We start from the raw sequence: 12772 nt of genomic DNA on the forward strand, positions 1-12772 counted from the left end.
GCGTGCACGTAAATTCAAATGATGAAAAGATAGATCATACAGAGGGTCCGTTCTCCTATTGGATGTGTGCACCATGTTTATGTAGGTGCATCTTTGAAGTCTAGAAGAACATGGTACAGTTTTATCTGGCCAGTCATGCCACCACGCGCAACCATGAAGAGGAGATTACATTTTGAAGAGGCACTTGCTGCCATTTTGAGGTCCCCCAAGGCCACTGATGAAAACACATCATCCTCTGACAGCCAGGAAGTATCCACATAGGAATTTTCCATTGTCCAGAGGAGGACCTTGGCAGCACCACTGGGGAGGAAGAGGGAGAAGAAGAGCAAGAGGAGGAAGAGGAAGAGGAAGAAGAACAAGCAGAGGAAATGGATGACAGCAACTGGAGATTTCACTGGAGTTCCAAAAATGGTAAAGTGACAAGGGTGTAGATTTGCGTTTGACATTGGTGGGGGCCTAAGATTCCAATGAAATTTAACCCCTCCTGCACCCAATGAGAATCTGTTATTGTTCAGGAGGTGATCAAATTATTGGTGGGGACATGCCCCCTCCGTCCATGCTATTACACCCTTGCAAAGTGATGCTCCCACTAATGAACAAAGGTGTCTATTTGTCACATTTTGCTCTGAGATCAGGATGATCAGCAGCCTCTAGTGAGCAGCCTCAAATGAGGATCCCGTCAGCTCTCCTCCTCCAGCGGCTCCCTGCTTCTAGCGGAGGCAAACCCTCGTCAGTGTGCACTATCAAGCAGCCGCCAGAGAAGTGCGTATTGGGATCCGGCTCGAAGGACCAATTTATGTTAGGAATAAAACAGATAGGAAATATCAGCTGTTCATCACTCAAGTGCTTTTATTCCTGCAGGAAGGAGCAGTCACACACAGACAGCAGCCTCTGTAGGAGTGCTCAAGGTCTTTTCAGAGCAGCTCCCTTCTTATACCCTCTGTTATCTGACAGACACAACTTCTCAGAATACACACATCTTAGAATAGGCACAAGCACAATCATAAAACAGGATCACAGGACTATGATAGTAATGATTAATCACCATACACTATAATTAATTAATAGTAAAAAGCAAATTAAGGTAGAATTCTTCCAACAAGCACCTTTAACTTTTTGTTTTCCTGAGGACATGCATTCCAGTGTGGAGCTACTGTGCCAAATGTGGGGCCCATGTCTGCAAAATGCATCATGATGCACCACCGTGCTGCCGCAGAGGACTGCAAGAGGACAGCAAGAAGGTTCCTGGTTCCATTCTGACTGGGGTGGCGATTTTGTGTGGAATTTGCATGTTCTCCCTGTGCCTGCATGGGTTCTCTCCGGGTACTCAGGCTTCCTCCACATTCTAAAGACAAGTTAGGTTAATTGGTCACTCTAAACTGACTGTAGGTGTGAGTGTGAGTGTGAATGGTTGTTTGTCTGTGTTGCCCTGCGATGGACTGGTGACCTGTGCAGGGTGTACCCCGCCTCTCACCCGAAGTTAGCTGGGATAGGCTCCAGAACACCCCCCCCCCCCCCCCCCCCCCACCATCACCCCCGGGTTAGAGGTTTAAACATGTAGCAACATTATCAGCATGAACATGTTAAGCTAGGAAGCTAACAACAAGCAGGAGGAGCAAACCGCGTCTTACCTCATAAGCTGATGAAGGAGGGTCTGACCGTCGTTCGCGCCACGCGGTTTTTATATCAGGTCCAAGGGTCCAATCAGATGTCCCCTTCAGAGACCGTGCACCTGGCTGTCATAGGACGGACTGTCAGTCAGTCAGTCAAACGTCAGCCATGTTGGTCAGTTTGTAACTGGTATCTTTATTGGTTAAGAAAAGGCCGGTCATTAGTCAAAATAATAAGTGTACTCAGTAACGAATTGTGATGTTAAAAATAGCGAAGTACATTATTTTGTTACATTTGTACTTAAGTACAAGTAAAAGTACTGGCTTAAAAATAAAGTACAAGTACCCAGAAAAACTACTTAATTACAGTAACTTGAGTATTTGTAATACTGTTACTGCCACCCTTGGATATATGCAGTGCTTCCCCTGGATATGTGCAGTCCACCCCTGGACACATGCAGTCCACCCCTGGACACATGCAGTCCACCCCTGGACACATGCAGTCCAGTGCAGTGAGGCATGCTCTGATCTGTACAATGGAGAAACCAAACAACTACTCCAAACACTGGCCTTCAATGTTGTCAAAGTTTGTCTTCAAACAAGATGCTTATGTTTAAGGCAAAAGCTGTGACCTTGTTCAACATCCTGACACAGGATCATCACTTGATGGTGTCATAAACATTCCAATTTAAGACTAGTGGTTAAGGCCATAAAAACTCAGTGGACAAGACATGTCTCTGGTTCTCTTCCAGGCAGGTTTACACATAGTGGAGGTTCCATGGTGTAATGGTTAGCACTCTGGACTCTGACTCCAGCGATCTGAGTTCAAATCTCAGTGGAACCTTTTGTTTGGACAGTAATCCTGGTGTCCTATCTACACAGATCAGTCTATGGAGAAGTCCACAGTCTGTGCATTGCTCCAGCTGTAGTCATTAATTACTGAAATAAATCAACCTTTTGATGATATTCTACTTTCAAGTGTTTATTTCTTTTAATTTTGATGGTTATAACGACAACCAATGAAAACCCACATTCAGTAGGTCAGGAAATGAGAATATGTGAAAAGGTTCAATATTGAAGACACCTGGAGCCACTCTAACCAGATAATGAACTCAAAACACCTGCAAAGGCCTTTAAATGGTCTCAGTCTAGTTCTGTAGGCTGCACAACCACAGGAAGACTGCTGACTTGACAGTTGCCCAAAAGACGACCATTGACACCTTGCACAAGGAGGGCAAGACACAAAGAGGCTGGCTGTTCACAGAGCTCTGTCCAAGCACATTAACAGAGAGGGAAGGGGAGTACAAGCAAGAGGGAGTACAAAGTGTTCTGCCCAAACAGGGACTTGAACCCTGGACCCTCAGATTAAAAGTCTGATGCTTCCAATACTTCACTAGTACACTTCATGTAGTGCAGTGAGTCCTGATTGACTTGCAATTGACCCTTTATACAAGGGGGATTAGCTCAAATGGTAGAGCGCTCGCTTAGCATAAGAAGGGGTCCGATTTTAGGGAAAAAGTTGAGAAAAATGTGGAGCCCTGCTGTGCGCGGACAAACGTCTCGTGTAGCGGTATTGAGGCAATATTCCTGTTCATTATAAAGGAGTTTAAGTGAAATATGAAACAAATCATCTGCCATGGGCTGGACTCGAACCCGTAGTCTGTGCGACAATGTATAGTCTGTTGGAGTGTTTAAATCCCACAACGTGCGTAAAATAATTAATGATTGATTTAGCTTAGTTTAGATATGTTTAAATATATTACAATATCAACAGATGTTTTTTAGTTAGTATGCCCCGTCCAATGACTTGTGATGTTTACCTGTTTATGGTTTAATAATATGAACAATGAGCAGTCAACGTGTTTTTGTGTGGGAGCTTCTTTGATGAAGATCAGAGTGAATCTTAAATGTTTATATGATTTATCAGAACAAATATAAAACAAATACAAGTGAATACACACACACACACTTCATACAGGACTATAAAATACTATTCAGCCCATTCACCCATGTGAAAATATATACAACATATACAGGTCAAATATTAGGTCAAATATTACACAATGTACAATTATACAATAACATTCAACAGCACTGCATAAAGACAGACAGGCTTGTTGATTAAACATAAGAAAATTGCTTATATACAATATATACAGGCCAAACATTGTACAGTGTTTACTGTGGATGTTTTTGCTGGTGCAGCCACTCATCCAGAGACATTCCACTGGATGAACGCGAGCAAAATGTGGCATTACCATATCTACTGTGGCCAAACTCTGCTGTTTAGGATGCCCACATTTGCTGCATGTGTTGAAGGTAACCCTTCTCACATACTTCCTTTTTTGGACTCCACTCTCCTCCTCCAGAGCCCGCCGCCGCCTGTTCCTCTGAGTGAAACGGGACACAGTAGGAAGAGGAGCAGCAGACGCAGGAAGAAGTGGAGCTGTGCCTGCACCGGATGCTGCAGTACCAGAAGCTGCCATCACCACTGGCACAGTCATGTTTGGGTTCAGAACTAACGTGCCTAACCCAGCTGCTGAAACAGGCTGTGCAGTTTCTGATGCTGTGGGACCAGGTACTGTGGGCGCAGGTGTGATGGGGCGCTCCCTGATGCGCCGGCGACCAGGCCGCAGAGGAGGAGCCTGTCCTTCCTGATTTGGTGGAAGTACCAATGTGTGTCTTGGGCCTGATATGACTGGTGCTTCATCCAGTGGTTCCCTCAGAGCAGTAAGCCGGGTTTGAGCCACAGGAATTGAGGCAGATGGAGCCGGTCCCTGATTAAGGACACTCAATTCCTGACTCTTCTGCCGCCGTTGAAACCTGAAAATACATCATTTGCAGGATGCTGTCCTTCTCCATTACTGGACGTGGATGGGTGGGGTGGAGCAGAGGCCTGAGGACTGGTTGTCAAAGATGGGGGGCTCTTTTGAAGATCATGGCAGGGGTCATCCTCACAGAGCACTGACACTGTGATGTCCTCCATGATCTCCTCCTGAAATCCCTCATCTTGCAGGTCCTCGTCATTTATTTGCTCCACCAACCTGTCCTCCTCTTCAGGGTTCTGGAGCACTGGAGTCAATGTTTTGCCTGTCTGGCTGTACAGATACTCCACCCCCAGCAATTCACCTACAAGAAAAAAACAAAAAAGAAAGTGTTCTTAATATTTTGTCCAGAACATAAAAGGTTATACAGATAATGTTTCAAAATACAAAAATGTGGATTGATGAATAAATGATTTATATTGTTAAATGAGTATTTCTTGCCTGTGTATACTCCAGGAGGGCGGTAGCGCTCATCCCAGGGCTTCCCAAACACAACTCGGCTGAGCTGGTCCACAGCCTCTCGCAGGGCACTGCCATATGATCGGATGGAAGAGGCTCCTTTTACAGCCTCTTCCATCCGATCTTCATTCCATCGCATCAAGCCTTCAAGGAGATAGGCCTGAAAATGTGCATCACTGGCACTGGTTCCTAAAGGTTAAATAAAATAGAAAAAAAAGGGTCACACACACGCAAGATATGTGCTACATTTGAGGTACTATGAGGTTACATGCAATAGAGTTATGTAAATACATGAAAAATCATCATTATAACCAGAGTTAATGAGGAAAAGTAAATTAGTTTCTTGTGAGATAAGATCTGTTCTGACATCAGAAAAGGACTGTAATATTACTGTAGAATGTGACATTACTTTAAAGTAATGGAAACAGTTACAGTGCTTATAATACTTAAAGAGACACTGTAATCCATATGGGATACCTGGGATGAAGCGGTTCAAGTGGAGGTGGAAAGACTCCAGGGAGGTAGAGCCACGGGCACACCTGTAGCAGCACAGCTCCACACCACCTTTCTTCAGTGTCCCCTTCTTAATGTAGAGTGGGAAGTTCTCTGGGTCTTGGATACACAGTACATGTTTCTGCTGTTCTTTCCATATTTGCTGGATCCGATCATGGTCCAGTAGAGGAACTCCCAGAGTGTCCTTCCCATCCACACTGTCAAAGTGATCAATCAGTGATCCAATCAGGCTGGTGGTCTCCTCCATCCCTCTGGTCCTCCTGCGGCAGTGCAGTGCCAACTCCCTCCGGGTAATGCGAGCACTGAGTGCCTTTTCTGAGAGGTGGCCGGTCTTCTTTGCTGCTAGCTCCCCCTCCTTTGCACGGCGAAGAGCAGCGACATCCTCTGGATCCCATTCAAAGATGCACGTGGACAGACGTGCCATGAAGACTCCATAGAGTGGATGAGCCTCTGTTGTGACACCTGCAGCAAATCGGCGCATAAAATGCCAGATGTCAAGGCGCACTTCGAGGTCATCCCACTCTGAAAACATGGCCTTAACACGAGACTGGCCATGCTGACTGCAGCAGTCTCTGTCCACATACATCACTTTTGGGGGCATCTGTCCTGCCTCCCGATAGCGCTTCATCAGGCCAGCTGAAAGACAAAGACAGATGTAATTTTGGCCTTGACCTCATGCAGTCGCCCCAGAACATCCCTGGCGTATACAGCTAACAGCCACTTAGGTTTAGGTATGGCAGGTAAGGGAGGAGGCTCAAGGAACACAGGAGGCTGCACAAGGGAGGACTTTGCAAATGGCTCACAGGCAGTGAGGTACTGCAGTACACGCTGCGTCCATGCCTCACCATGTTGCTCCATCAACTTCTTGTGAAGCTGAGTCACACTGTTGCCCAGTGTCCTCTCCCTCATCATCCTCACCACCCGGTTGTCACATGAGTATCTAATGAAAGACCAGTGTAATAACACAAATGCAGTTTTTGGTTAAACAATAACACAAATCAAAGCACCTAATAATGTTTGATCTTAATTATGACTTACCTGTATGTCAATAAAGCAGGAAACTGACTGCGGTGGCCCATATCCAGTTGTCCTAAGATGTCTTCGGACCAGGCTGGATACTTTTTTGTGCAGCGTTTGCACTCCAAGTACTCTGTTGCAAGGTCATACCACCCGTCGATGTCTAAGACCCTGCGCACAGTACGATACAGTCCTGCCGCTGTTAGTCTGTGTTTACCACAGTCTGGGCGAACACAGACAAGAGGGAACTGCCACATCTTCAGCGGCATCCATAAAAAAAGGGGCCGACAGAAGAAGAGGTCAGGTGAGGCGGGCAGCTGACTGTGAATGAGAGGGGGCTGAGGAGGATGCCACCAAAGCTTCAGCTGGGGCACTAGCTCTGGCTTGCCAGTGTGTAGGTTGGCCTTGAAGAGGGTCTTACGGATCCACTCCTGCTGGAAAGGTGGAAGCTGATCCTTCCAGTGACGAGGGAGCTCAGTAGGTGGCTGATGATGTGGAGGGTCTGGTATTTTTACCACTAGAGGCGGACCAGCACGGGCCTCTGAATGAGCCATGGCTGGAGCTTTTGAAGGAGAAATGCAGAAAAAAATAATATAAGGATGACTGTTGCATTTGATCGCAGTCCACAATCTGCCTGCACAGCATACATTTGGACAAGCATTAATAGATTATGATTATAATTAATAGTTAGACATAAAAAAATAAGAGACCGCTGTGGTTTCTTATTTTTTCCAGAGCTGTATTTGAAAAGGATTAGATGGAATAGAGCAAAGAAAATAAGTTGTGATGAATTTAGTATAAAGTAGTGATGCCCACAGACATGAAGCGTGCACACAGTTGCAGTGATGAAAAACAGACTGTGATCATTAAAAAAATTAATCTCCTCCGTCCTGTTCAGGGGATTAGACAGATAGTGAGTGAGAAAAGCAAGTGATGTTAGTGAAAATGTTATCCAATGATTGTTTCTCAACGGGAAACACAAATGAAAACACCAACACCTTTGGATACCCTTAAGGTTTTGAAGAGGTGCACTCAAAGAATGCATCCCGCTTGAAGCTTGATGCGACATAATCCTGTACTGTAAACAAAAATATTTGAAAAAACAGTGATTTTTTATTCCTCAAAAATAATACTTCACAGTGTGTTTTCACTAAACATTTTCATAATATTTGCATTTGTGTCGTATGCCACACCTGTATTCTGCTGTGCTTCATATTGTGACACTGCAGATACCAGCTCCTCATCATCGTCTTCAGCAAAGTCACCCGCTCCAGAAGGGGCAACAGAAGTGCCTGCAGCACAAATAAAAAATGTTATTAGCATTTATTAATAGGTTAATAAAATTATTACTGTTGACAAGACACAAGGACAAACAATGTACGATGTTACTTACCAGTAGGGAAGAGCTGCCTTTGTGCCAAATGTTTGGCTGGGGTTCTGTTGGCAGAGTGCACTGCGGTACTGGGGCTGGAAACAGCAAGTGGATAAGTCTGTGTAGTCTGCCATAATGATAACTGAATACATATACAGTACATGTTGCACAGTTACACTCACAGGGTTTAACTGGTGACATCAGTTTTTTAGCCAGCTGTGAAGGAGACAAATGTTTGCCACGCGCCAACAGTGCTTTCACAGTGCCAGTCTTCCACACACCAGTTTGGATGGCAGCAGGTGAAGGAGCAGACATGTGGGAGGCTGCAGGGGTAGGTGCAGAGGCACTGGAGGCTGCAGGTGTAGGTGCAGAGGCACTGGAGGCTGCAGGTGTAGGTGCAGGCTGACATGCTCCAGCAGAAGCCCTTCTTTTCAAGACGTATGTCTTGAAAATAGCCATGTTGGTTTTGGGCCTGGCATCTGCCTTGATCAGGTACTTGATGAGAGCCTGGGCCTCCTTGCTCTGGTCTTCATAGACGTCCTTCATGGACCGGCCCTTGAAGTCTCCAAACTCTACCATCAAACATCCCTGGTCTCCAGTTTCCCGGGCTTCTGCTTGAGATTGCTGCTTTCTTTTAAACTTCTCCAGTTCCTCTGCCATCTCTCTAATAAGAGATGTGTACTGGATGAACAGCTGCTTATTTTGTGACAGGGGGTTTGCCTGCACCGTCTCTTTAGATATGCTGTCCATCAAATACAATGCATACCCCAGAGAGTTTTCCAGGAGCCATCTAAATCTCTGGCCCTGGTACTTCCCAACTGGAGCTTGCAGTGAGCAAGCACCAAAAACTGGTCACTGGGGTCTCCACCGTTTACACTCACAAAAGTTCTGGCCTCCGCCAGCACTTCCTCTTCAGGTTTGGCCCTTCCAGATTCCACATTTTGCGTGTGCATCGCCTCCTCTGATGGCGCCATGAGGAGACGCTGTGACGTGGCTGACTGTCGCTTAAAAACCGGATAAGCATACATTTTCTGAAATGAAAACACAATTACAGCTGAAAGATACCTGTACTTTTAGAGTGTGATCATTTAACAAGCTACTTCATTTCCCCACAGGGATTGATAAAGTAATTCACATTACTATGATAATGTGTACTACTGTGTCTCCTACAAAGCAAAACCATGTTATTTTCATTGAGCTATTGTATTGTACCTTTATTTAAATATTTGTAGAGGTAAGTTGTTAAAGGGGAGGGATTGTAATAAAACACCCACCTGAAAACAAACCATTTTAACATCATAACATAACTTAATTTGTAAGAGTAAAAAGTATTCTATTTTGATTTATTCTGATGTATTTTGAAAACCCCAATGTCTGAATCCTTAACTTTACTATATTAATGTTAAAACTGGAATTTCTGAACTGATCAATATCCTACGTTTATAGTTTATAGAGATAGTGAATGACCTCCTGGATTAGCCTACATGTAGGCTACTTTACATCTACAAAGAGCGGTTTACACCATTACAAGGTATTACATGCATATTAGTACGTTATGTGTACATTACATAAAACGAACAATAGAGCAATATCTACCAGTTTACAGAGAATCAATTGCACGTATAGCCTGTTAGCGGGTGGCCATGACAGCGATAGCGATCAATGGTAGTGACATTTTTTGGTCGGTATTTACAGGTTGACGGGTACGTCGAAGAAAACGTGTGCTATATAATGTCCAATCGCTATATCGCTATGTCGGCCTGTTTTGTTTTCTTAAGGTACAGACTGTATCTGAACAGACAATGGCCGATTTATAGTAAATTAAATAAGGTGAAGTAAACTTCATCTTACCGTTTTCACGAGGAAGGGTCAAAAGTAAGCCACAGTGAAGGAACGCGATTGGTTGGTCAAAAGTAAGCCCAGGGAAAGGAACGTGATTGGTCAAAAGTAAGCCCAGGGAAAGGAACGTGATTGGCTAATGTGGGCTTACTTTGGGCTTACTTTGGCTCGACTAGCACGATGCAGTAAGCGCAAGCGAGAGGTAGCAGGATCGATGCCCGCATCCTCCAGCCTGCATTTTAAGAGGGAGGGTGTAGCTGGATGGATGAGGATGGATGAGGATGGATGGATAATGTAGTGGACTCCCACCCAGCAGATCAAGTCCCAGAGGTTACAGCATCATTTATTAGCTGAGTTTCCCCTCAGGGAAGCTGCTGTTTACAAGCTGTTTACAGAGAGAAGCAAGAAAACAACAGTCAGCATCATCTTCCATAAAAACACATGACAATAACATGTGAGACAGAGAGTTTATGATCAGTGCTCCCCCTGCTGGTTAGGACATATGATGACAAGTACCAGTCAAAAGTCACTCAGTGGTTTGTCTTTGTTTTTATGACTTTCTACATTGTAGATTCATCCTGAAGACATCAGAGCTATGAAGGAACACATGTGGAATGATGTAGTGAACAAACAGTGTTAAACCAAGCAGAATATGTTTGATGTTTGACATTCTTCCAAGCAGCCAGCTTTTGCTTTGATGACAGCTTCGCACACTCTTTGCATTCTCTCAATCTGAACTGAACCACCAATGCTGTGCAATGCTGACATCTAGTGGTGGAATCGCAGGCTGCAGCCTCCTCATTCCAAAATCAATCCCTCCTCCACATAAAGTCAGAAGTTCTAAATGTGAGTCATTAAATGAGAGGTTCCAGCAGAAACGTCCAAACATCTGAAGAGAAGCTGAGAAGCCTGAGATACAGGGGCTGCAAGCTGTGCTTCAACTGTTCCTGTTTAGACAATAAGAACAGATCATCACTGTCTTTTAAAATGTTCTGATCAAATCACATTAGTTGTATATTTATATTACACACAGAGCTGTTGTTTCAGTCACATTCATTTGTTATGTGTACAGTGGGTGCAGGAAGTATTCAGACCCCCTTAAATGTTTCACTTTGTTATATTGCAGCCATTTGCTAAAATCATTGAAGTTCATTTTTCCTCATTAATGTCCACTGTTGTGACCTAATCTGGTCACCCCGGATTCCCAGACTCCGTCCCCGAAGCACAGAACATTGAATGAAAACCAGTACTGATCAGTTTCAGTTTCGCCTTTATAAAGGGAGAATGCACAGCTCAATACAGACCCCTCGATCTGCTCCTGCAGCTGACCATTTGCATTCTGTCCGTCCCATGCATTAGGCTCGTTTTATTAATCTTACAACAAGGTGTGGTTACATTTACATAGAAAGGCATAAAAGGTAATGTTTTTCAGTGAAACATGCATATTCAATAATCACAAGGTGGAAGGCGTATACGAAACTAAAAGACATTGAAGTTCTCCCACTCACATCTTTGATGTGAGTGTGTGTGTGTATTCTCACAGATCCTCCTGTTACGGCCTTGAGTATATCTTGTCTCTTTGGCAAGCTTGTGTGGGTCAACTTAGGGGTTTGCAGTTCGAATTTCTAAACTAACCATTAAACATCAGAATGCTTTATGACCTCAGTCAGAGGTCACGATCTATGAGCAACCATACACTTTTACCATATGTGCAGACAAACATATATTTTGACCAAGTTTGACCATATATTTCCACAATTCCCCCTTTTGGACTCTACTAAGAGTCCAACACAAAATAAGCAAAAGAAATAACAAACGGTCACATCAGCAAATAGAAAACACTGTGTGTAATCAAACAAAACTATGGGTAAAAGTGACATCTATATATAACAACACTGTGAGTAAAATCCAAACACCTGGTGTGTGTGTATGCGTGTCAAAACCATTAAAGAAGGTGCAAAAAAGAAAACTCTGTGAGAATGTAGTGTATTAAAAACATATCATGTGAGTGTGTAAAACGAAACGTGATGGCAAAGTTTAAATCCCTGCATCGAAAATCAGATCGTCCTCCAAGTCCTCTGCCAACAATGGGATAATATAAGAATAATATAAGTAACAAGTAGAACAGTATAAAGATTAATATAAAAATGAATATGTAGTATTACACCTCTGTCCAGGGAACTCGCAGTGTAACCAATAGATCAAAAAAAATTATGAACAACCCTAATATGGTTATCCTAACAAGAAAACAAATACATGTTATACATCATAGTATGTGGGGGTATTTTAATCGGTCGGTCTTTCACCGTTCCCGCCCCCAGATACTCCTAACAGCTCAAATATAATGAAAATTATCCTACAGTAAGAATGTTCAAAAGTGTGTCATTCAGCCGTCCACGGGTGGGTCTCGGTCCGTCTGCCTCGTCCATCCAGCCCCCGTCAGGTCCTCTGGTCCTCAGGATGCGTCTTCTTTCTTCGGATCCCTGGGGTTAGACTACCCGGGATCCTTGATCTCTGTCAGGGGATTATTCTGCCCCTTTTGTGACAGGATCTGTGTCTGAATCAGCCGATTCAGACTTATGCGCCCTCAGATCAGCGTGGACGTCCTGTAGAGATCATTGAGGCTCCTCTGCAGCTGTGCACTGGCTCCAGTGGAACCAGGTGTCCCCCTTTCCTCTCAGCCGAACCGCGTGTGAGGTGCGTTCCGTCACCTGATAGGGACCTGTCCACCTCGGCTCCGACCACTTCCTTTTATCACCTTCAGGAGGACCCACTCGGCTGTGTGTGGCTCACCATCTCTCCTTTCTCCTGTAATACAAATTCTAACACCAAAGCTTCAAATTCATTATATTATGGTTTATATTAATACCATACTGCATGCTTCTTCAGTCTCAGCCGGCCAGCTGGTCCAGGAAACTGTCGACCTGTAAGAAGCTCATAGGGTGTGGATTATATGGCGTTATTAACAGAACATCAATACAATAGATAATACTTGAACCCATATAAATTTGGTCTGTGCACAGATTTTAGCCAATTTTTGTTTTAGGTTTGATTCATCCTTTCCACCTTTCCTTGAGATTGTGGATGATAAACAGTACCAAAAGCATGTTTAAGTCCCAGCATTGCCTCCACCTGCT

The 12772-nt window shown here is 44.2% G+C and overlaps 1 non-coding gene across 1 annotated transcript; it reads left to right on the forward strand.

Moving 5' to 3' along the window:
• Window positions 1-2382: 2382 nt before the first annotated feature.
• Window positions 2383-2454, forward strand: trnaq-cug (transfer RNA glutamine (anticodon CUG)). Its single transcript has one exon. It is a non-coding gene; the product is annotated as a tRNA-Gln (tRNA).
• Window positions 2455-12772: the final 10318 nt, after the last annotated feature.

The sequence above is a fragment of the Parambassis ranga genome, unplaced genomic scaffold (genome assembly GCF_900634625.1).
Source record: "Parambassis ranga unplaced genomic scaffold, fParRan2.1 scaffold_27_arrow_ctg1, whole genome shotgun sequence".
Lineage (NCBI taxonomy): Eukaryota > Metazoa > Chordata > Actinopteri > Ambassidae > Parambassis > Parambassis ranga.